The sequence below is a fragment of the Aotus nancymaae genome, unplaced genomic scaffold (assembly GCF_030222135.1).
Source record: "Aotus nancymaae isolate 86718 unplaced genomic scaffold, 86718_ANA_hifiasm-v0.15.2.pri h1tg000016l, whole genome shotgun sequence".
Taxonomy (NCBI): Eukaryota; Metazoa; Chordata; class Mammalia; order Primates; family Aotidae; genus Aotus; species Aotus nancymaae.
In genome coordinates, this window is record NW_026988428.1 from 5,151,080 (window position 1) to 5,172,504 (window position 21,425).

The window sequence follows — 21,425 nt, forward strand, 5'->3', positions numbered from 1 at the left end:
ACATTCCTACTATACATTTAGTTCATTCATTTTAACAACTGAATTACATTCCATTGTATCCTTGTACCATAATACAACTTTCCCATTATAATAAATTTTCAGCTTATCTCCAATTTCTTGTTTTTAAAATGTTCCAGTGAACATCTTTATATACATATCCTTGTGTATCTGTGAGAATTCCATAAAAACTGTATACTAAAATAAAAAACAAGATTTCTACTAATGTAGTGACTAGATGGGCCACCCAGAACAAATACACATCAGGATACTCAAAGGACCATTTCTGGCACCTATTAAAGAAGGTTTCCAAGCTGGGTGCAGTGGCTCATGCCTGTAATCCCAGCACTTTGGGAGGCCAAGGTGGGCAGATCACTTGAGGTCAGGAGTTCGAGACCAGCCTGGCCAACATAGTGAAATTATCGTCTCTACTAAAAATGCAAAAAATGTCTGGGCATTGTGGCATATACCTGTAATCCCAGCTACTTGGGAGGCTGAGACATAAGAATCACTTGAACTCAGGAGGCGGAGGTTGCAGTGAACTGAGATGGCACCACTGCATTCCAGCCTGGGCAACAGAGTGAAACTCTATCTCAAAAACAAAAACAAAAAATTTTCCCTGACTACTCAGAAAAGAGACCAGTTGAAACTCTCAAGAGAATGTGTGTGTGTGTGTGTATCTACATATTTTATCACCTATGTATGTTGTTGAGCTAAAATCTAAACCAGTATAGGAGCAATTGTTTTTACCCACAATTTTGAGATGGCTTAGTAATTATTGGAACCAAGTGACTTTTGGGTATTCAACAGCTAGAATATAGTTCAAATTGTTCAAAATTATTTTGTTAGCTGCAAGTACAGGTCTACAAATTATCTAGCAGATCGGTTAGCTATCTAGTATTCTTTTTTTACTCGTTTCTATTATAGGAGATGGTTTAATCTTGGGGATAATTGTTTAAAGAATGCATTTCAAATTCAACAGAAGTCTTATTCTTGTACTTTTGCATAATGATATATCTTTTCTAACTTTGCCAAACTAATGATCTTAAAATCTACACTTTATAAGTCAAAGAAACTCATTTCATCCCAGCCAACAGCATCATTTTTCCAGCTTCTTTCTTTGCTCTCTGTTACTCAGGCTGGAGTGCAGAGACGTGATCATGGCTCACTGTAACCTCAAACTCCTGGGCTCAAGCAATCATCCTGCCTCAACCTTTCAAGTAGTTGGGACTACAAAGGCGTGCCACCACGCCCAGATAAGGTTTTCTGTTTTGTTTTAATTTTTTGTAGAGCCAGGGTCTCACCCAGTCTGACCTCAAGCAATCCTCCTACCTCAGACTCCCAAAGCACTAGGATTACAGACACGAGCTACAGTGCCCAGCCTCCGGTTTCTTTCATGAAGGACTTCTAAGTTTCATATTTTAGTGGTTGGTTATATTTCACTTGACTGAGCTGAGACTAGCTGTTTCATACATGGGCAGCTAAAGTGTTTACCACTATTTACAGTTCACTGAATTAGTAGAGATTTCCTCCCTCACACAGCAAAAACTTCAGGCAAAGTGCCCTAAATCTTTGTCAATTTCAAAAGAAACCAACTCCCACCCAGAAGAGATCTCTTCTTTGATAGGTCTTCTACAAGCAGGGGTTGCTTGTTACTTACAATACCTTACAAGTGAGCCACCTTGTGAAAAATGGCCTTACATTTCTCAAAAATAGCTTAAATTCCATCATCTGAAATTTTATTTGGGGTCTATAACCCTTTAAATCTTCAAAAGAATCTCTTAAAATACAAATTCCTGGAAGAATTAACCCCTTAAGTCAAGAGAGCAGCTATCATCTTCGTTAAACAAGTTAGAGATGAAATGCAGGATTTGGGCAAGAAGATAAAATCAGGAGGGAAGAGGGCATACAGCCAAAAACTTTTTTTTTTTTTTTTTTTGAGACGGAGTCTTGCTGTGTTGCCACAGGTGCGTACCACCACGCCTGGCTAATTTTTGTATTTTTAGTAGAGACGGGGTTTCACCATGCTGGCCAGGCTGGTCTTGAACTCCTGACCTCAGGTGATCTGCCTGCCTCGGCCTCCCAAAGTGCTGGGATTACAGGCGTGAGCCACCGCACCCAGCCCACTTTTCCGGTCAATTTTATAATTTCACCTATAATCTACTCTTATAGGATTTCAGGTAAATCAGAAATATAAACCCCTACTACAAGTTAGGCTTGGATATTAATTTTTCCTCTAAATACTTCAAAATATTGACTTGATAACTATAGATACCTTTTTTTTTTTTTGAGATGGAGTGTCACCCTATTGCCCAGGCTGGAGTGCAATGGCATGATCTCAGCTCAATGCAACTTCCACTTCCCAGATTCAAGTCATTTTCCTGCCTCAGTCTCTTGAGTAACTAAGACTACAGACACCTGCCACCATGCTCAGCTAATTTTCATATTTTTTTTTGTAGAGATGGGGTTTCACCATGTTGGCCAGGCTGGTCTCAAACTCCTGGCCTCAAGCGATACACACACCTACACCTCCCAAAGTGCTGGGATTACAGATGTGAGCCATGGCACCCGGTCCTAACTTTCATCCTTATCAAGTTCTTGCTTTTTCTTCAGTTTTACTCCCCATAAGTATATCCTTAAATAATACAGTTTAGTTTTGCCCACTTTTGAACTTTTGTTAATAAATGGAACCATACCTTATGTAGTACACTCTTATTTCTTTTGTTTAATGTTGTTGCTTGCAGCTGTAGTTTTTCATTTCTGTGTAATTTTCCATTTTTATTAATTTTTTTTTTTTTTTTTTGAGACAGGGTCTCACTCCATCACCCAGGCTGGAGGGTAGTAGCGTGATCATAGCTCACCGTAGTCTCAAACTCCTGGGATCAATGACCCTCCCACCTCAGCCTCTCAAAGTGCTAGGATTACAGGCATGAGCTACCATGCCCAACGTCCTCATTTTATAAATACACCACAATGTATTCCTCCTTGTACAGCTAATGGATATTTAAGATGTTTCCATTTTGGAGCTACAATGAACAATGCTGTTATAAACACTGTAAAACACAAACTGTAATAAACATAAGCACGCAGTATATACGTAGGAGTAGAATTATTGTGTCATAGGATATGCTTATCTGAAACTTCATTTGTTAATGCAAACTAATTTCCAAAGTGGTTGTGCCAATGTCCACTGCACTAGAAGTGATTGAGAGCTCCTGTTGCTTCCTATCCTGGCCAAACTTTGATATTGTCAGACTTCCCAGTTTTTGCAAATCTAGTGAGTATATAAAAGTATCTGAACTTTTGTGATTTTCTTTGAGATACAGTTTCACTCTTGTCCCCCAGATTGGAGTGCAGTGGCGCAATCTTGGCTCACTGCAATCTCCACCTCCCAGGTTCAAGTGATTCTCCTGCCTCAGCCTCCCGAGTAGCTGGAATAACAGGCGCTCACCACCACACCTGGCTAATTATTGTATTTTTTAGTAGAGATGAGGTTTCACCATGTTGGCCAGACTGGTCATGAATCCCTGACCTCAGGTGATCCACCCATCTCGACCTCCCAAAGTGCTAGGATTACAGGCGTGAGCCACCACTCCCAGCCCTGTGATTTGTTTGTTTTGGAGATAGTCTCATTCTGTCATCCAGGCTGGAGTGCAGTGGTGTGAACACAGCTTACTGTAGCCTCAACCTCCCAGGATCAAGTGATCCTCCCACCTCAGTCTCTTGAATAGCTGGGACTAGAGGTGTGTGCACCACCATGCCTGGCTTTTTGTTTTGTAGAGATGAGGTCTCACTATGTTGCCCAGACTGGAATCAAATTCATGAGTTCAAGCGATCCTTCAGCCTTGGCCTCCCAAAGTGCTGGGATTACAGGAGCGAGCCACTATACCCAGTTGTGACTTGTTTAATAAATCATTTCATAAGATTGAAGTACTCTCTTATATTATCTCCTAGACTGACGTGGGCAGCTCACTTGAGGTCAGCCTGGCCAACATGGTGAAACCTTGTGATATGGTTTGGCTGTGTCCCCACTCAAATCTGGGAGGGACCCAGTGGGAGGTAATTGAATCCTGGAGGCAAGTCTTTCCCGTACTGTTCTCATGACAGTCAATATGTCTCACAAGATCTGATGGTTCTACAAGGGGGAGTTTCCTTGCACAAGCTCTCTCTTTGCCAGCTGCTATCCATATAAGACGTGACTTGCTCCTCCTTGCCTTCTGCCATGATTGTGAGGCCTCCCCAGCCACATGGAACTCTAAGTCTATTAAACCTCTTTCTTTTATAAATTGCCCAGTCTTGGGTATGTGTTTATCAACAGCATGAAAACGAACTAATATACCTTGTCTCTACCAAAAAATACAAAATTATCTAGGCATGTTGGCACATGGCCAGCAGCTAGCCATAATAATAAAATATTTGTTAACACTGCCAAATAGCATTTTGTTCCCATTTTAAAGTGATTGTAGTCCCAGCTACTCAGGAGACAGATGCATGAGAACTGCTTGAATTCAGGAGGTGAAGGTTGCAGTGAGCTGAAATTGCACCACTGCACTCTAGCCTGGACAACAGAGTGAGACTCTGTCCCCCCCAAAAAAAAAAAAAAAAAAAAAAAAAAAAAAACCTTTATAGCTTTGACTTTCACATACCTGGAATTAAGTTTTGTCTGTGGTATAAGGTTGAAGTCAGTTCAATGTTTCCCCATATAGACACCCAGTTGTTCCAGCACCACTTATTGTGAAAAGAACAAGAAGAGATTCTTCAAAGTCCTTTTTTCTTTTATTTAAGGCAGACATAGGAAATCACTAGCCCTTGATTCAATTATTTGCAGCTCATAGCAAAGGTAACAAGAAGGAGTTCCATTTATTCCAATAGCCACTAAACCCCAGAAGGGTTGTTTTTTACATTGTTAGTCATAATAATCTAAAAAGAGGCTAAACCTAGAAGTAGATTTTTCTATAAAAAAACTGAGATCCACACTTGAGCCCAACAACTTAAGACCAGACTGGGCAACATAGTGAGACCTTTGTTCTACAAAAAGTTTTTAAACATTTAGCCAGGTGTGCCTGTAGTCCCCGCTACTCAAGAGGCTAAGGTGGGAGAATCCCTTATTCCCAGAAATTTGAGGCTACAGTGAGCCACAATCATACCACTATACTCTAGCCTTCGTGATAGAGTAAGATCCCAACTCAAAAACAATAACCAAAAAAACCCCTCAATCCAGCAATCCTTATGCATAGTCTTAAAAATTGGCCAGGCATGGTGACTCATGCCTGTAATCCCAGCACTTTTTTTTTTGAGTTGGAGTCTCACTCTGTCATCTAGGCTGGAGATGGAGTTTCACCATGTTGCCAAGGCTGGTCTCGAACTCCAGGGCTCAAGTGATCTACCTACCTTGGCCTCCCAAAGTGCTGGCCGGGTGAGGTGGCACTTTGGGAAGCCAAGGTGGGCGGATCACTTGAGGCCAGGAGTTTGACACCAGCCTAGCCATCATGGTGAAATTCCATCTCTATTAAAATTACAAAAATTAGCCAAGCATGGTTACCCATGCCTATAATCTCAATTACTCTGGAGGCTGAGGCAGGAGAATCACTTGAACCTGGGAGGCAGAGGTTGCAGTGAGCCAAGATCGTGCCACTGCACTCCAGCCTGGGTGACAGAGTGAAACTCCATCTTAGAAAAAAGAAAGAAAATTAGAGGCTTAATACTAAAAATGGAAAAATAGATAAAAATATTTCTGGGCTTATCACTTTAAACCTACTCAAATTCAACAAATACTTAAGAAGCAAAATATTTTATAACACTTATTGTATGCCTAAGTTTATATTAATTGTTTGATTCTTTACTTGTTTATTTTTACATTCTTCACAAATAAATTGAATTTGACTCCCAGGGTTTTGGCAGGTTGAGGGTATATCTTGCTCTCATAGACTTCATCCTATTATGGTATCTTCCTACTATTTGAATCTCCTCTACAAATGGCCAATGGCTCTACAAGTGAAGAGCTCAATGTTTAGCCAAAATTTGCCTGATCCCTATTATTTCCACTCTCTGAACATAGTCTGCTTGGAAGGCCCATCCTAAAGCAGCTCGATCCTTCTTCCTTTTCTGGACTCCTCTAGTCTTGCCTTTTTCAGACTCAACAATTCCAAGATCCTTTAATTCTTCTTTGATGTCCTAATTTCATGGCCCCTCACTATTCTAGCTCTTCTGAAGGAATGGGTTGATGTTATGAGTCATAACATTAACCAGCAGAAAGCAGAATAAACTATCAACTTCCTTATTCCCATTGTAATACCTTCATTAATATACTTGCCCTTTTGAAAGCCACTTTCCATTGCTGTATTCTGTTTGCAATCAATAGCTAGCCATAATAATGATACAAAATTTTTGTTAACACTGCCAAATAGCATTTTGTTTCCATGTTTAAAGTGGTTGAGTCTAATCTTTTATATGTCTCTCTCAAAAAATAACCTCAGTTATGTTGCTTATGTACTTAGAGATGATTACAAATATATTAAAATATACACATGCACATATACACATATTTGAAAGGAAATAGAAGAACTTCTAATAAAGTATGTATCTAAGAGAGTTGTTGTTTGTTCAGCCTCTCAAGTAGCTGGGATTACAGACGCTAGCCACCACGTTTGGATAATTTTCGTATTTTTTAGTAGAAACGGGGTTTCACCATGTTGGCCAGGCTGGTCTTGAACTCCTGACCTCAGGTGACTCACCCGCCTCAGCCTCCCAAAGTGCTGAGATTACAGGCGTGCGCCACTGGTGCCCAGCACTAAGAAAGTTTTATTTTGTTTCATTTTATTATTATTAATATTTTTTGAGATGGAGTTTCGCTCTTGTTGCCCAGGCTGGAGTTCAAAGGCACGATCTAGGCTCACCACAACCTCCGCCTCCCAGGTTCAAGCAATTCTCCTTTGCCTGCCTCCTGGGTAGTTGGGATTACAGACACCTGACACCACACTCAGCTAATTTTTTTGTATTTTTAGTAGAGATGGGGTTTCTCCATGTTGGTCAGGCTGGTCTCAAACTCCCGACCTCAAGTGATCTGCCCACCTCGGCCTCTCAAAGTGCTGGGATTACAGGCATAAGCCATCGTGCCCAGCTGGAAGAGAGCTTTATATCTTACTGTTTAACACTCAGAGATACTTTGGTCACTTTATTTTCTTCATTATTCTTTTTTCATAAGTAGAATGAGAAAAATTTCATGTCTCTGCTTATTCACAGTTCTCAGCATGTGATGGGAAAACACTTTTGCCCCTGGATTTTTTCCTAGTATGGACAGTCATTATTTTGAAGTCATTCCTCTATTTAAATGATAGGGGATTTTTGTTTTCTTTTTGAAGATTTATGACTAACAATCCAAAAAACTCAACTATGCCTAGCAAAATCCCATTATCTCATTTCCTAAGAGGTACTGGTGAGTCCCGCCCCGCCAGCAGCCAGGATCCACAGGAACTCTGTTTTAAAGCAGTCCCACACAGATGCCTCCTTCTCCCCTGTGTTCGCTATGGCTGGGAATCACCTCTTTGAAACACACAATGCCATGATGATTGCACATTTTTCATTAAATGTGACCTGTTTCCAGGCTGGTATCTCTGCTTCACATTCAACTAACCCTTTGGCCAAATGCACACCCACATATTTTGGTCATTCTTTTGCTTTAAAACTGCACCCAGAGCCTCTGCTCTGCACAAAGGATTAATGAGCGGGGGGCAGGGCGGGGCAATGTGTGTGCAGATCAGAAGCCAATCTAGCCACTGCACATCCCCATCTGATGCTTGTTCAGCCCACAAAATGTATGGGACAACTATCAGCCAAGTGGAGTATATGTTTACTCTAAATCTTAAAACTTTTGGCCGGGCATGGTGGCTCATACCTGTAATCCCAGCGCTTTGGTAGGTTGAGGAGAGTGGATCACTTGGGCTCAGGAGTTCGAGACCAGCCTGGCCAAAATGGTGAAACCCTGTGTCTACTAAAAATACAAAATACAAAAATTAGCCAGGTGTGGTGGTATGCACATGTGATCCCAGTTACTTGGGAGGCTGAAGCAGGACAATTGCTTGAATCCAGGAGGCAGAGGTTACAGTGAGCAGAAATCATACCACTGCACTCCAGCCTGGACAACAGAGTGAGGCTCTGGCTCAAAAAAATAAATAAATAAATCTTAAAACTGTTACATTTACAGATGGGAAGGTGAGGCAAAAAAACAAATATTGAAAACATATTTTTCTTTGTTTTAGATATTCACCATTTGATAATCTCTTATGGCTTCTAATATTAAACTCTTACAGAAAGTCTTTTCCTTAGGATGTTCTGTCATAATCAAGAGCCTAAGAAACGTGAGGTTTTGTTTTTTTTTTTAATGGGTGGAAAAAAACAAGGAAAATATAATTTTAAACCTAAAGAAAAACTCATGTACATTTTCCTTTACCCAGAACTACTTTTTCCTCTTTTTCTTGTATCACCTCTAGGAAACACACACACACACACACACACACACACACACACACACCATGAAGAAAACCAATTCTGGGAAATGAAACTTAATATTATTATTATTTTTTTTTTTTTTTTTTTTTTGAGACGGAGTGTCGCTCTTGTTACCCAGGCTGGAGTGCAATGACGCGATCTCGGCTCACCGCAACCTCCGCCTCCTGGGTTCAGGCAATTCTCCTGCCTCAGCCTCCTGAGTAGCTGGGATTACAGGCACGCACCACCATGCCCAGCTAATTTTTTGTATTAGTAGAGACGGGGTTTCACCATGTTGACCAGGATGGTCTCGATCTCTTGACCTCGTGATCCACCCGCCTCGGCCTCCCAAAGTGCTGGGATTACAGGCTTGAGCCACCGCACCCGGCAACTTAATATTATTTTTAAATGTTTTTAGGTGTTTTTGTGTGTTTTGATTCTGAGACGGAGTCTGGCTCCTCCACCCGGGCTGGAGTGCAGTGGCACAATCACAGCTCACTGCAGCCTAGCTCTCCCAGGCTCAAGTGATCCTCCCTCCTCAGCCTCCAGAGTAGCTGGGACCACAGGTGTGCACCGACACACCTGGCTAATTTTGGATTTTTTGTAGAGCCAGGGTTTCACTATGTTGCCCAGGCTGGTCTTGAGCTCCTGACCTCAAGCAATTCACCTGCCTCAGCCTCCCAAAATGAAGGGATTGCAGGAGTGAGCCACTGCACACAGCAGGAAAAAATATTTTTTAAAAGTAGGTATTGGTGACTGGGTGAAGTGGCCCATGCCTGTAATCCCAGCATTTTGGGAGGCCGAGGTGGCCAGATCACCTGAGGTCAGAAGTTCAAGACCAGCCTGGCCAACATGGCAAAAACCCTGTCCCTACTAAAACTACAAAAATTAGCCAGGCATGGTGGTGCATGCCTATAATCCCAGTTACTCAGGAGGCTGAGGCAGGAGAATCACTTGAACCCTGGGAGGCAGAGATTGCAGTGAGCTGAGATCATGCCACTGCACTCCATCCAGCCTGGGAGACAAAGCAAGACTCCATCTAAAAAAAAAAAAAGTAGATATTGGTATGAATATATCTTGAATTATTAAAAAGTACTGGCATAACGAGGATACTAAAGACTGATGACCAGTCATTATTCTCTCATAAAATCTCCCAAGTTAAATTATGTAAATCCTCAAATTTTTATTTTGTATATAGAGTTAAATGCTCATGAAGATGACTAAAGAAGCCTCCTCTACTTTTGCCAAAGGAGGTGAGTTCAGAGAATGCGTATAGACAGAATTTCTCTCCATAAGCAAAGGTGTAACATTTCTCCCAGTCCCTGTGCTGTATACCAGGACTATTCGTCACCCAGGCTGGAAGGAACCAGCACCTTCTAACATGCTGCCGTGGAACCCAGGGAGTTCTCTGGACCAAACATTGAGGACTCACTATTCTGACCTCCATATTGTGGCCATTTCTGCAAATGTCCTGTCGGTGACTTTGATGAGTTGGTTGTCCTTTGCAACATCTTGTGCTTAGAATAGCTATGATTGCTTCTGATTGCCTCTCTCAAGTACTTGAAAACAGAACTGAGTTTCCTCTCCATCTCCTTACCACATATACTTAGGAATAAAACCTAAAAATTGGCTGGGTGTGATGGCTGACACCTGTAATCTCGCACTTTGGGAGGTTGAGGCGGGCGGATCACCTGAGGTCGGGAGACCAGCCTGACCAACATGGAGAAACCCTGTCTCTGCTAAAAATACAAAATTAGCCAGGTGTGGTGGTGCATGCCTGTAATCCCAGCTACTTGGAAGGTTGAGGCAGGAGAATCACTTGAACCCGGGAGGCGGAGGTTGCGGTGAGGTGAGCTGAGATCACGTCATTGGACTCCAGCCTGGGCAACAAGGGCAAGACTCCATCTCAAAAAAGAAAGAAAAACCTAAATATGGATTCATAAATGTGACAGAGATGAGAATAAAACTACTTTGTAATTCTTGATTGCTATGCCTTTCCCTCAAGCATGGGTTAACACTGACAGAGCTCTGTACGAAAGCAATTTCAGTCATAATGCATCTCCACAACATTGGCTGAAAGAAATAGTTAAAATAATGCTACCAAAAAAAAAAAAGAGAGAGTAAAAGGACAATTGCAAATCCTTTACGGCTTTCTGTTCCTAACCCAGAAGAAATCCAGTTCAGCTTCAGTTCACCGTGAATCTGATGTCTCTCTCTCTCTTTTTTTTTTTTTTTTTTTTTTTTTGAGATAAGTTTCACTCTTGTTGCCCAGGCTGGAGTGCAATGGCATGATCTCTGCTCATTGCAACCTCTGCCTCCTGGGTTCAAGGGGTTCTCCTGCCTCAACCTCCCAAGTAACTGGGATTACAGACATGTACCACTACACCTGGCTAATTTTTTTGTATTTTTAGTAGAGATGGGGTTTCACCATGTTGGCAAAGCTGGTCTTGAACATCTGATCTCAGGTGATCCATCTCCTTTGACCTCCCAAAGTGCTTGGATTACAGGTGTGAGCCACCTCACACGGCTCTAATCTCTTACAAAAAAACAAACATGTACCCACACAAAAGAGTTTTCAATGTTTGTCTTTTCCTTAGCAGTCAGACATTGGTTGTCTACATTTTAAATAGTTTTCTTTTTTTTTCATGTTTTTAATGTAAATGGACACCTGTTGAAGATTAGTGAATACAGATGGGATGCAAAATAAATGTTTGCCTTTTTTCAGTTAACAGAGCAGAAGAGACCACTGCTTTGCTGAAAACTATTATCCCAGAGCACCCCCTTATGGTAAAATGCACTAAGGAAATAATTCCATGGGAAAAAAAAATCAGAAAACATTTCAATCCAAGGAGACAGATGCTGCTTTCTACTCTTAAGAACCTTTCACCATTTTTTTTTTTTAAAAAGAAACAGGGTCTCACTTTGGCACCCAGGCTGGAGTGCAGTGGTGCGAAAATCATTCACTGCAGCCTCAAATTCCTGGACTCACGGATCCTCCTGCCTCAGCCTCCTGAGTAGCTGGAATTATAGGTGCAACCCACAATGCCTGACTGACTCTTTTGGCAGGGGGCTTGGGTAGAGATGGGAGGCAGGGAGTCTCACGTTGTTGCCCAGGCTGGTCTCTCGAACTCCTGGCCTCAAGCAATTCTTCCACCTAGGCCTCCCAAATCACTGAGATTACAGGCATGAGCCACTGTGCCTTGCCTGAACCCTCTACTCTGGATTCACTCAATCATGGAAACCTAAACTAGTGTAGTTATTAAACTCCTGATGAGCTTAATTCCCAGATGGATTTCTTCTGCCACCAGCTGGACTTGAAGTATTTTGTGAAGTGTAATCTTTCATTAAGCCATTCATACCCACTAACCCTTAATTCCTCTTAGATGCCACTTCATAGGCAGCTCATGTTATAAACACTGTACGAACTGTTATTCACTAGTAACAGTAAGCTGTTATTCACTAAACAGGATTACTGATTGCTATTGTTCAGATCATGAATGGCCACAGCTGTAAACATGGGTCTCTGGAGGATTTTTGCAGCAGCTGGAAAGAAATGAGATAATAATTCTGACCCAAGCAAGCAAACGTCTATAATTTAGCATGTCAGGAAATTCACACATAACTTCTTTTGCCTGTTACATTTTAACATATTGTTTAGACTTTTCAAGTGTTCTGTATGTCTTGAGAATAAATCCCTATGTTCTTGTTTTAAATATTAGAAAAAGGCATCAAATTTAAGCATGCTTAGACAGCAACTAATATGACAAATCTTGGCTTACTAGCATCTTGAAATGCTAATCAAGAGAATATTAGATATTGAGTTTCCCTATTTCTTTGAAAACAGCATCCTAATTATCAACCTACAGTTGCCTTATATTGAAGGCACAGTATCGATCCCACCATAGCATGGTTCCTAAAGGGTCAGCCCTAACTAAGGAAGCCTGAGCCCTACAGAGTTAAATGTTGTCTACATGTTAAATATAGAACCAACACCAGCAGCGATGACTTGAAAATAGGCTCACAGGTACAAGACTAGATACCAGGACACAGGGGGCCAGGGCAGGAGGGACTGTTACAGACAAAAGGCCCAAACCAAATGTCCAAACTAGGCTAGGTGCAGTGGCGCATGCCTGTAATCCCAGCACTTTGGAAGGCCAAGACAGCTGAATCACTTGAGGTCAGGAGTTCAAGACAAGCCTGACCAACATGGCAAAACCCCATCTCTACTAAAAATACAAAAATTAGCCAGGAATGGTGGCACATGCCTGTAATCCCAGGTACTTGGGAGGCTGAAGTAGGAGAATTACTTGAACCCGGGAGGCGGAGGTTGCAGTGAGCCGAGATTGTACCACTGCACTCCAGTCTGGGCAACACAAGAAGACTCCATCTCAAAAAATAAAAATAAAAAAAAAGGAAGTCCGAACTGGCTGTTCCTGACTGTAGGAGTGAGCCAGCTACTGCCAGGGTTTGGGTCCTCATAAGCAGAATTGGAGCAGGGTACCTTCCCCAAAGCATCTAGGAGTAAGAACATTCTGAAAGGGAAGTCCAAGTTCTTAAAGAGTTCTAAGAATTCATTTGGGGTAATCAAGATCAATGCAAGTCCAAATGGCAGAAACATGATCTAGAGCAAGAAAAGGAACCAGGGTGGACCCTGGGCAATGTATGTGAATGGATCTTGCCTTTTTTTTTTTCTGGTTGTTGAGTTGGGCTGGTTACAAGATACAGAGTTAGGGTGAGAGAGAAAAAGAGACTAAAAGATTGAGAAACTTTTATTTCCTTATAATCTCCTTTCCCCACCTGCATACACATAGACACACTACCAAGCACAGTGCCTTGCACATAGAAGATACTTAATAAAGAGTTATTAAATGTTATCTTATTTGAGACAGAGTCTCACTCTGTCACCCAGGCTGGCGTGCAGTGGTGCCATCTTGGCTCACTGTAGCCTCTGCCCCTTGGACTTAAATGATCCTCCCACCTCAGTCTCCCAAGTAACTGGGACCACAGGCATAAGCCACCACACTCAGCTACTTTTTTGTATTATTAGCAGAGATGGGGTTTTGCCACGTTGCCCAGGCTGGTCTCCAACTCAAGCAATCAGCCCACCTCAGCCTCCCAAAGTCCTGGAATTACAGGAGTGAGCCACTGTCCCCGGCCAAATTTTTAAAAATAACTTAAAACAAAAGTCAGTATCACCGGCCACATGCAGTGGCTCATGCCTGTAATCCTAGTGCTTTGGGGGGCAAAGGTGGGTAAATCACTTGAGCTCAGGTGTTCAAGACCAGCCTGGCCTTTGTCTCCATTCACGCATCTATCCAACAAATATTTCTTCTTGTATAAACATTATATTACATACATATTTATACAAGAGCACCTTTTGTACTCCAGAAACCGTGCTCATCACTGGGGATAAAATGCTGAATCAAGGCCGGGTGCGGTGACTCATGCCTGTAATCCCAGCACTTTGGGAGGGAGGCTGAGGCGGGTGGATCACCTGAGGTCAGGAGTTCGAGACCAGCCTGACCAATATGGTGAAACCTGTCTCTACTAAAAATACAAAAATTATATCCAGGCATGGTGGTGCATGCCTGTAATCCCAGCTACTCAGGAGGCTGAGGCAGGAGAATCACTTGAACCCAGGAGGTGGAGGTTGCAGTGAGCGGAGATTGCGCCATTGCACTCCAGCCTCCAGCCTGCACAACAGAGCGAGTCTCCATCTCAAAAAAAAAAAATTGCGGAACCAAATAGACCTAGTCTTTGCCTTCATAGCCTACTATGCCCTGGAAAGAACAGAAAGCCAGTCCTGGAAAGGAATGGAAAGCTGTCTTAGAGGGCTTTATACCTCAGTTCAGAGCTGGAGGATTAGTGGCATGTTAGCCAAAGAAAGAAGGGGAATGTTCCAAGCAGAGAGAACAGCAAATGCAAAGGCTCAGAAAAGAAGTGGTCTTGATGTGAGGAGAAAGAATTAAGACCGGAGATGTAGACAAGGCTAAAATCACACAGGCCTGTAACTCAGCTAAAGGTGTTTGGAGTTAGTCCTGAAGGTCATTTAGTGGGTGTAAATGAGGGAATAACTTAATCAGATTTGTGTTTTAGAAAGTCACTCTAGGCCAGGTGCAGTGGCTCACACCTGTAATCCCAGCACTTTGGGAGACTGAGGCGGGCAGATCACAAGGTCAGGAGTTTGAGACCAGCCTGACCAACATGGTGAAACCCCATCTCTACTAAAAATAAAAAAATTAGCCAGGTGTGGTGTCAGGCACCTGTAATCCCAGCTACTTGGGAGGCTGAGGCAGGAGAATTTCTTGAACTCAGGAGGCAGAGGTTGCAGTGAGCTGAGATCATGCCACTGCATTCCAGCCTGGCCGACAGAGCGAGACTCTGTCTCAAAAAAAAAAAAAAACATTGACTAAAGGTATTGGGAGAAAAAAAAAACACACACACACAAAAGAAAGTCACTCTAGCTGTTCCATGGAGAATGGCTTGTGGATGAGAAGCAAGACTGAAAGCCTGCAGAACAGATAGATATTTAAAGGTAGAACCAAGAAGACCTGGTAACAGACTGGAGGGAGGTGGGAGGAGGGAGGAGGGAGGAGGGAGGAGGGAAGAGGGAGGAGGAAGGAGGGAGGAGGGAGGAAGAGAGAGGGGCAGCTTGAATGGCATCTCAGTTTCTGGCTTCAACTCAGGATTCGGCACTACCATTATTCTTCAAGATGGGAACAGAGGAGGTGGAAGTTATTTTGGGCATAGTGGAGAAATGATGAATTCGATTTTGGACATACTGGTTTTAGGTTTGGGGCGTCTATGAAGCCATCCAAATGAAGACGTCAAGTGTTTTATACAAAGGTCTAACGTTCAAGAAAACCAAACTAGAGATAATAAATTTGAAAGTCATAGTCTCAACTACTCGAGAGGCTGAGGTGAGCCCAGGAGTTGAAGCCAGCTTTGGGCAAGAGAGCAAAACTCTGTCTCTTTTGCGGTGAGGTGGGAGTCAGCTATTTTTTTTTTTTTTTTTTCGAGACAAGGTCTCGCTCTACTGCACAGGCTGGAGCACAATGACGCGATCTCAGCTCACTGCAACCTTCACCTCCTGGGTTCAAGAGATTCTCTTGCCTCAGCCCGTAGCTGGAACCACAGATGTGTGCCACCACCCTACTAATTTTTGTATTTTTAGTAGAGAAAGGGTTTCACCATGTTGGCCAGACTGGCCTTGAATTCCTTTACTCAAGCAATCTGTCCACTTTGGCCTCCCAAATTGCTGAGATTACAGGCATGAGCCACTGTGCCCAACCCAAGAGTCAGCTACTATTTATTTGAATAAGAATCTCAAAAAGAGTACAAAGAATGAAATAAAAACAAAGATCAATGCAAGGTTAAAGCTCGGCAGAGAAAAGAGAAACAAAGTAAAATTGATTTAGATTGGAGATAGGGATTTGGAAATCAGCGTAGAGATGGTAATGGAAGCAGTCGGGTAAGTGAGAGCCTCAGGAATAACGTACAGAAAAGCAGAGAGGAGCTAGCACACAGCCCTAAGCTACAGGAAGAACTCAGACACAGGTAGAAGAGAAGCCCTCAAAATAAACTGAAGGGCCAGGCGCGGTGCCTCACGCCTGTAATCCCAGCACTTTGGGAGGCTGAGGCAGGTCGATCACCTGAGGTCAGGAGTTCAAGACCAGCCTGACCAACATGAAGAAACCCCCTCTCTACTAAAAATACAAAATTAGCCAGGCGTGGTGATGCATGCCTGTAATCCGAGCTACTCAGGAAGCTGAGACAGGAGAATCGCTTGAATGCAGGAGGCAGAGGTTGTGGTGAGCCAAGATCGGGCCATTATATACCAGACTGGACAGCAAGAGTGAAACTCCATCTTGGAAAAAAAAGAAAAAGAAAAAGAAAAGAAAGAAAGAAACTGAAGCCATGGCAGTGGCTCATGCTTTTGCTCCCAGCACTTCGGGAGGCCAAGGCTGGAGGATCCCTTGAGCCTAGGAGGTCAAGACCAGTCTGGGCAACATAGGGAGATCCTGTCTTTAAAAAAAAAAAAATTAAGTAGCAGGCATAGTGATGTGTTCCTATAATCCCAGCTACTTGGGAGGCTGAGGCAGGAGGCTTACTTGAGCCAGGAGGTGAAGGCTGCAGTGAGCCATTATCACGCCACTGCACTCCAGCCTGAGTGACAGAGACCCTGTCTCAAAGAAAAAAAAAGAAAGACTGAGAAGTGAATGGAAATACAGAAAGAAACCAAGAGAACTTTATCTCTAAACATTCCTACATTGTATTGATTCCAGTCATACAGAGCTGCTTGTGGTTCCTTGGCTATTTCACTCCTCCACTGTGCTTTTGACAGGGTATTCCCTCGATCTAATGAACACAAACACCTACTCTTTCCCCTACCACAATTTTTCTCTCTCTCTCTCTTTTTTTTTTTTTTTTGGAGACAGAGTCTCGTCCTGTTGCCCAGGCTGGAGTGCAGTGGCATGATCTCGGCTCACAACAACCTCCACCCCCAGGCTTCAGGCAATTCCCCTGCCTCAGCCCCCCAAATAGCTGGGATCACAGGCATGTACCACTATGCCCAGCTAACTTTTGTATTTTTAGTAGAGATAGGGTCTCACCATGTTAGCCAGGCTGGTCTCAAACTCCTGACCTCAAATGATCCACCCACTTCAGTCTCCCAAAGTGCTAGGATTACAGGTGTGAGCCACCGCACCCAGCCTCCCTCCGGTACCTTTTTAAAGACATTTCTGCAATGACCTGTGTTGTCCATCAAAGTAGCCACTAGCTGCATGTTGCTAGTGCGTACTTCACATATGGCTTGTGCAACTGAGGAACTGGATTTTTAATTTATTTGAATGAATTTAAATTTAGATAGCCACATATGGCTAGCGGTTACTCTACTGGACAACACAATAGCCTGCACAAATGTTCATTCCTTTCTGATGCTGCCCCTTCCACTTCTCTCTCTCCAGGTAATCAGTGCATTCCTGGGTCCCTATAGCACTTGATTGAAGAATCTGTCAGAATTCATCAAATCATATGCAGTAATTTATTTGCTGGAGATGATACTAAAAATAAAACTCTCTCTCAGGCTTTTTGTGAAGATTAAAATAAATGTTTAGCCCTCAGCTGGAACTTTAATAATGTTAGTTTCCTTCTCTTCCTCCCACCTACAGTCCCACCACTCAGAACATAAAATGTGGAATATTCACTCCATTGCTTTACCTAAAATGTACATCATGACTTCAAATTATTCTTACTGATTATTCCAAAGAGACTGCTTTTTGTCCCCCAAAATCAATCCAGTGGGTTGGTCTTGTCCCCCAAAATCAGTCCAGCGGATTGGTCTATCTATAACGTAATCCTAGGTCCTTCTTTAGAGAAATTTTAGTTCCAGGGGACTCAAGGTCTCTTGAAACCACGTTTAAACAATGATGAATCTTCCTTCATTCCAATGTAGCCCCTCATCTGCCCCACACTTGGCAATGAGGCTGACATTTTGCATCCAAATAAACTTCAGGGCCCCGGATAACTGAACAGCAGATTAATTTCAATAATCTGGTCCCTCTATCCACAATGACAGCCCCTTATTCCAGAATTTCCTATAAACTACCAGCTAAATCCACTAGAGGTCACTTTCCTGCCACATGCAATGAGTAGGAATTTTGGAGCTCCACTTCCTCTAAAAGGCTATGAATTAACAGTGTTGGTGTTGACGTTCTAGGAAAATCTGAGCGCCAGTTGGAGAGTAATTACAGAGTCCCATGCCATGGCACACAGCACTCCCAGATTTTCTGACATATGAGGCTGAAAGTGCTTATGAAAATTATGAAAAACTGAGAGGAAATCAGATTATTCTATCTCAAAAGCCACATTCACTACTGATGCCTTCATACTAGATAAGATCTCAGAGCTGCAGAAGTATGCTAGTGCAGGCAGGAATCTTAATTTGGAGACAGTCATTCATGGGCATCAGAAGGTCTGTGAGCCTCTAAAACTAGGTGCATTTTTCTTAGGATAGAAAGATCCTCAAAAAGGTTTAAAAGATGAGAAGGTCTGTGAACCTGAAAAACTTTGTACATTTAGGTGAGGACAGAAAGATCCTCAAAAAGATTTAAAAGATGAGAGAGAAACCTGATTTGGGGCCATCTGACTCAGGGCCACCATTGGAAGAGCACTTTTTTTTTTTTTTTTTTTAACTCTTTTCTGACATCGAAGAAAATTCAAGGAAATATCTGGACTGGGAAATCCCCTCCAACTCTAAGACAATCTCATTAGTCAGATATAGATCAAGGTACTGGTGTTTAAGCCCCTGGGTTTTTTTTGTTGTTTTTGGAAAGAGCCTGAATGGCAGCACTGAAAGGCTAGCAAAGCCTCAGCATTCACCACCAAGCTAAAAGGAACGGATTAATGATAATTGTCAGTAGTTAAGGCAGAAAACAAAAGGAAGATAAATGAGAATGCCTCACCAGGACCTGAAACCCCAGGCACTTGGGACAAATGGGGATCATTAACATAGAAAAAGGGGTGAGACCCCCCAGTGCGATGCAGATTTGTTTGAGGCTGGGTGACCAGCCGCAGACAGGAGTCCTCAGTGACCAGCCCTCCCCTCCCCCGCAGCCCAGTGCTAGCTCACAATCCCTCATCTTTCCGATGGCAGTCAGCTCCTAGGGACTTAAACTGACCAAAATGGAAAGCTTAGGGTGAGCAGAGCTGCCATCACTGCGAAGTCTGACAACTCAGAACAGTCTAAACTGAGTGGACAGGGAAGGCTGAAAGGAAAGAGAATTCAGGGAACTGTGATGTATTCTGTTCCATCAGGGATGGAAGGTTTGGGCTTTAATGTGTACTGAAGTTCTTTGGGAGAAGTTTGGAGTTTAGGATGATTTGGAGAATAAAGGCCTTCGTTTTCGACTGTTATTTCAGATCTTTCCCATCTATCAATTAAATCTGACTTATTAACAATATCTAGCAAAAATTCTGTCCATTTGAGGATGGTGTGAGGTGTCTTGTACCTAGCTATTCTCCCTAACCTTTTGGGAAAAGGACCAGATCCTGTGTCTTGGCGCTGGGCCCCCTCAGGACTTGCAAGGCTTTTTTTTTTTTTTTTTTTTTTTTTAAATGAGATAAAGTCTTGCTCTGTCACCCAGGCTGGAGTGCAATGATACGATCTCGGTTCACTGCAACCTCTGCCTCCTGGGTTCAAGCGATTCTCCTGCCTCAGCCTCCTGAGTAGCTGGGATTATAGGCGCGGCTAATTTTTGTATTTTCAGTGGAGACAGGGTTTCACCATGTTGGTCAGGCTGGTCTCTAGCTCCTGACTTTGTGATCCACCCACCTTGGCCTCCCAATGTGCTGGAATTACAGGTGTGGGCCACTGTGCCTGGCTGAGGGCTTGCAAGTCTTAAGGAAAGAATTGTGTTTTCTATTATGTCTCAAAAGCCAGCAAACTGTAAATCCTAGAGGGAAATCATTTTCAGGAAACTAGAGACATAGCCCAGCCTCAGAGTAGCTTGCCATCCATACAGTCTAAAGGTACTATCAATTTCTTTTTAAATCGAAGGATCAAACAGGCACCACTATCTGTAAGGACTTGGTGAAAAATTAACCCAATTGATACTACTTTTCAAGCAAGTAACATCTAGCGAACTACACAAGCAAACAGTAACAAAATCAAGAGATTACAAAACTGATTCCAGCTCCAAAACTAGTTCTGTGACCTTCTGAGGTCTCTTACCTTTACAACAAATACTCCATGTGATCTGGCATGCAGCAAATTACAGTGAAAAGAGCAGGATTAGCCGGGTGCGGTGGCTTACGCCTGTAATCCCAACACTTTGGGAGGCTGAGGCGGGTGGATCATAAGGTCAAGAGATCAAGACCATCCTGGCCAACATGGTGAAACCCCATCTCTACTAAAAAATACAAAAATTAGCTGGGCGTGGTGGCACGCACCTGTAGTCCCAGCTACTCAGGAGGCTGAGGCAGGAGAATTGCTTGAACCTGGGAGGCGGAGGTTGCAGTGAGCCAAGATTGCGCCACTGCACTCCAGCCTCGTGCCTGGTGACAGAGCAAGGCTCTGTCTCAAAAAAAGAAAAGAGCAGGATTTAAAGCCAAGGCACTTGTCCTATGTGAATTTTTAGTTCTCATGCCAACGTAGCTACTTTCTAGCTGAGTGATTTTAAAGAGTTATCTAACCTCAGATTCCTCATCTGTAAAATGGGGATAATAAAATCTTTGTGGCTGGGTGCAGTGGCTCATACCTGTGGTCCCAGCACTTTGGGAGGCTGAGGCGGGCGGATGACAAGGTCAGGAGTTCGAGACCAGTCTGGCCGACAAGGTCAGGAGTTCGAGACCAGTCTGGCCAACAAGGTGAAACCCCTGTCTCTACTTAAAAAAAAAAAATACAAAAAATTAGCCAAGTGTAGTGATGTGCACCTGTAATCCCAGCTACTCAGGAGCGTGAGGCAGGAGAATCGTGTTCCCTCTAATCTCAGAGGGAACCAGGGAGGTGAAGGTTGCAGTGAGCCGAGATCATGCCATTACACTCCAACCTGGACAGCAGTGTGAGACTCTGTCTAAGGAAAAAAAAAAAATCTACCTTGTAAGAATTAGAGACATTGTAGATGCCCAATGAATGGTGTGTGTGCATGTATATATGTGTGAATTACCCCAGCTTCCCTCTGAGATTAGAGAGTGAGATAAAATACAATGTACTAGCCCAGGCACAGTGGCTCATTTATGTAATCACAGCACTTTGGCTGGCTGAGGCAGGAGGATCAGTTGAGCCCAGGAGCTCCAGACCAGCCTGGGCAACATGGTGAAAGTCTGTCTCTACAAAAAATTCAAAAATTAGCTAGGCATGGTGATGGGCAACTGTGTTCCCAGCTACTCAGGAGGCTGAGGTGGGAGGATCTCTTGAGCCCAGGAGGTCGAGGCTGCAGTGA

The 21,425-nt window shown here is 43.1% G+C and overlaps 1 long non-coding RNA gene across 2 annotated transcripts in view; it reads right to left on the reverse strand.

Moving 5' to 3' along the window:
- Positions 1 to 21,425, reverse strand: part of LOC135275357 (uncharacterized) — a 160,329-nt gene that overhangs the window by 116,674 nt on the left and 22,230 nt on the right. The gene's annotated exons all lie outside the window — the stretch shown is intronic.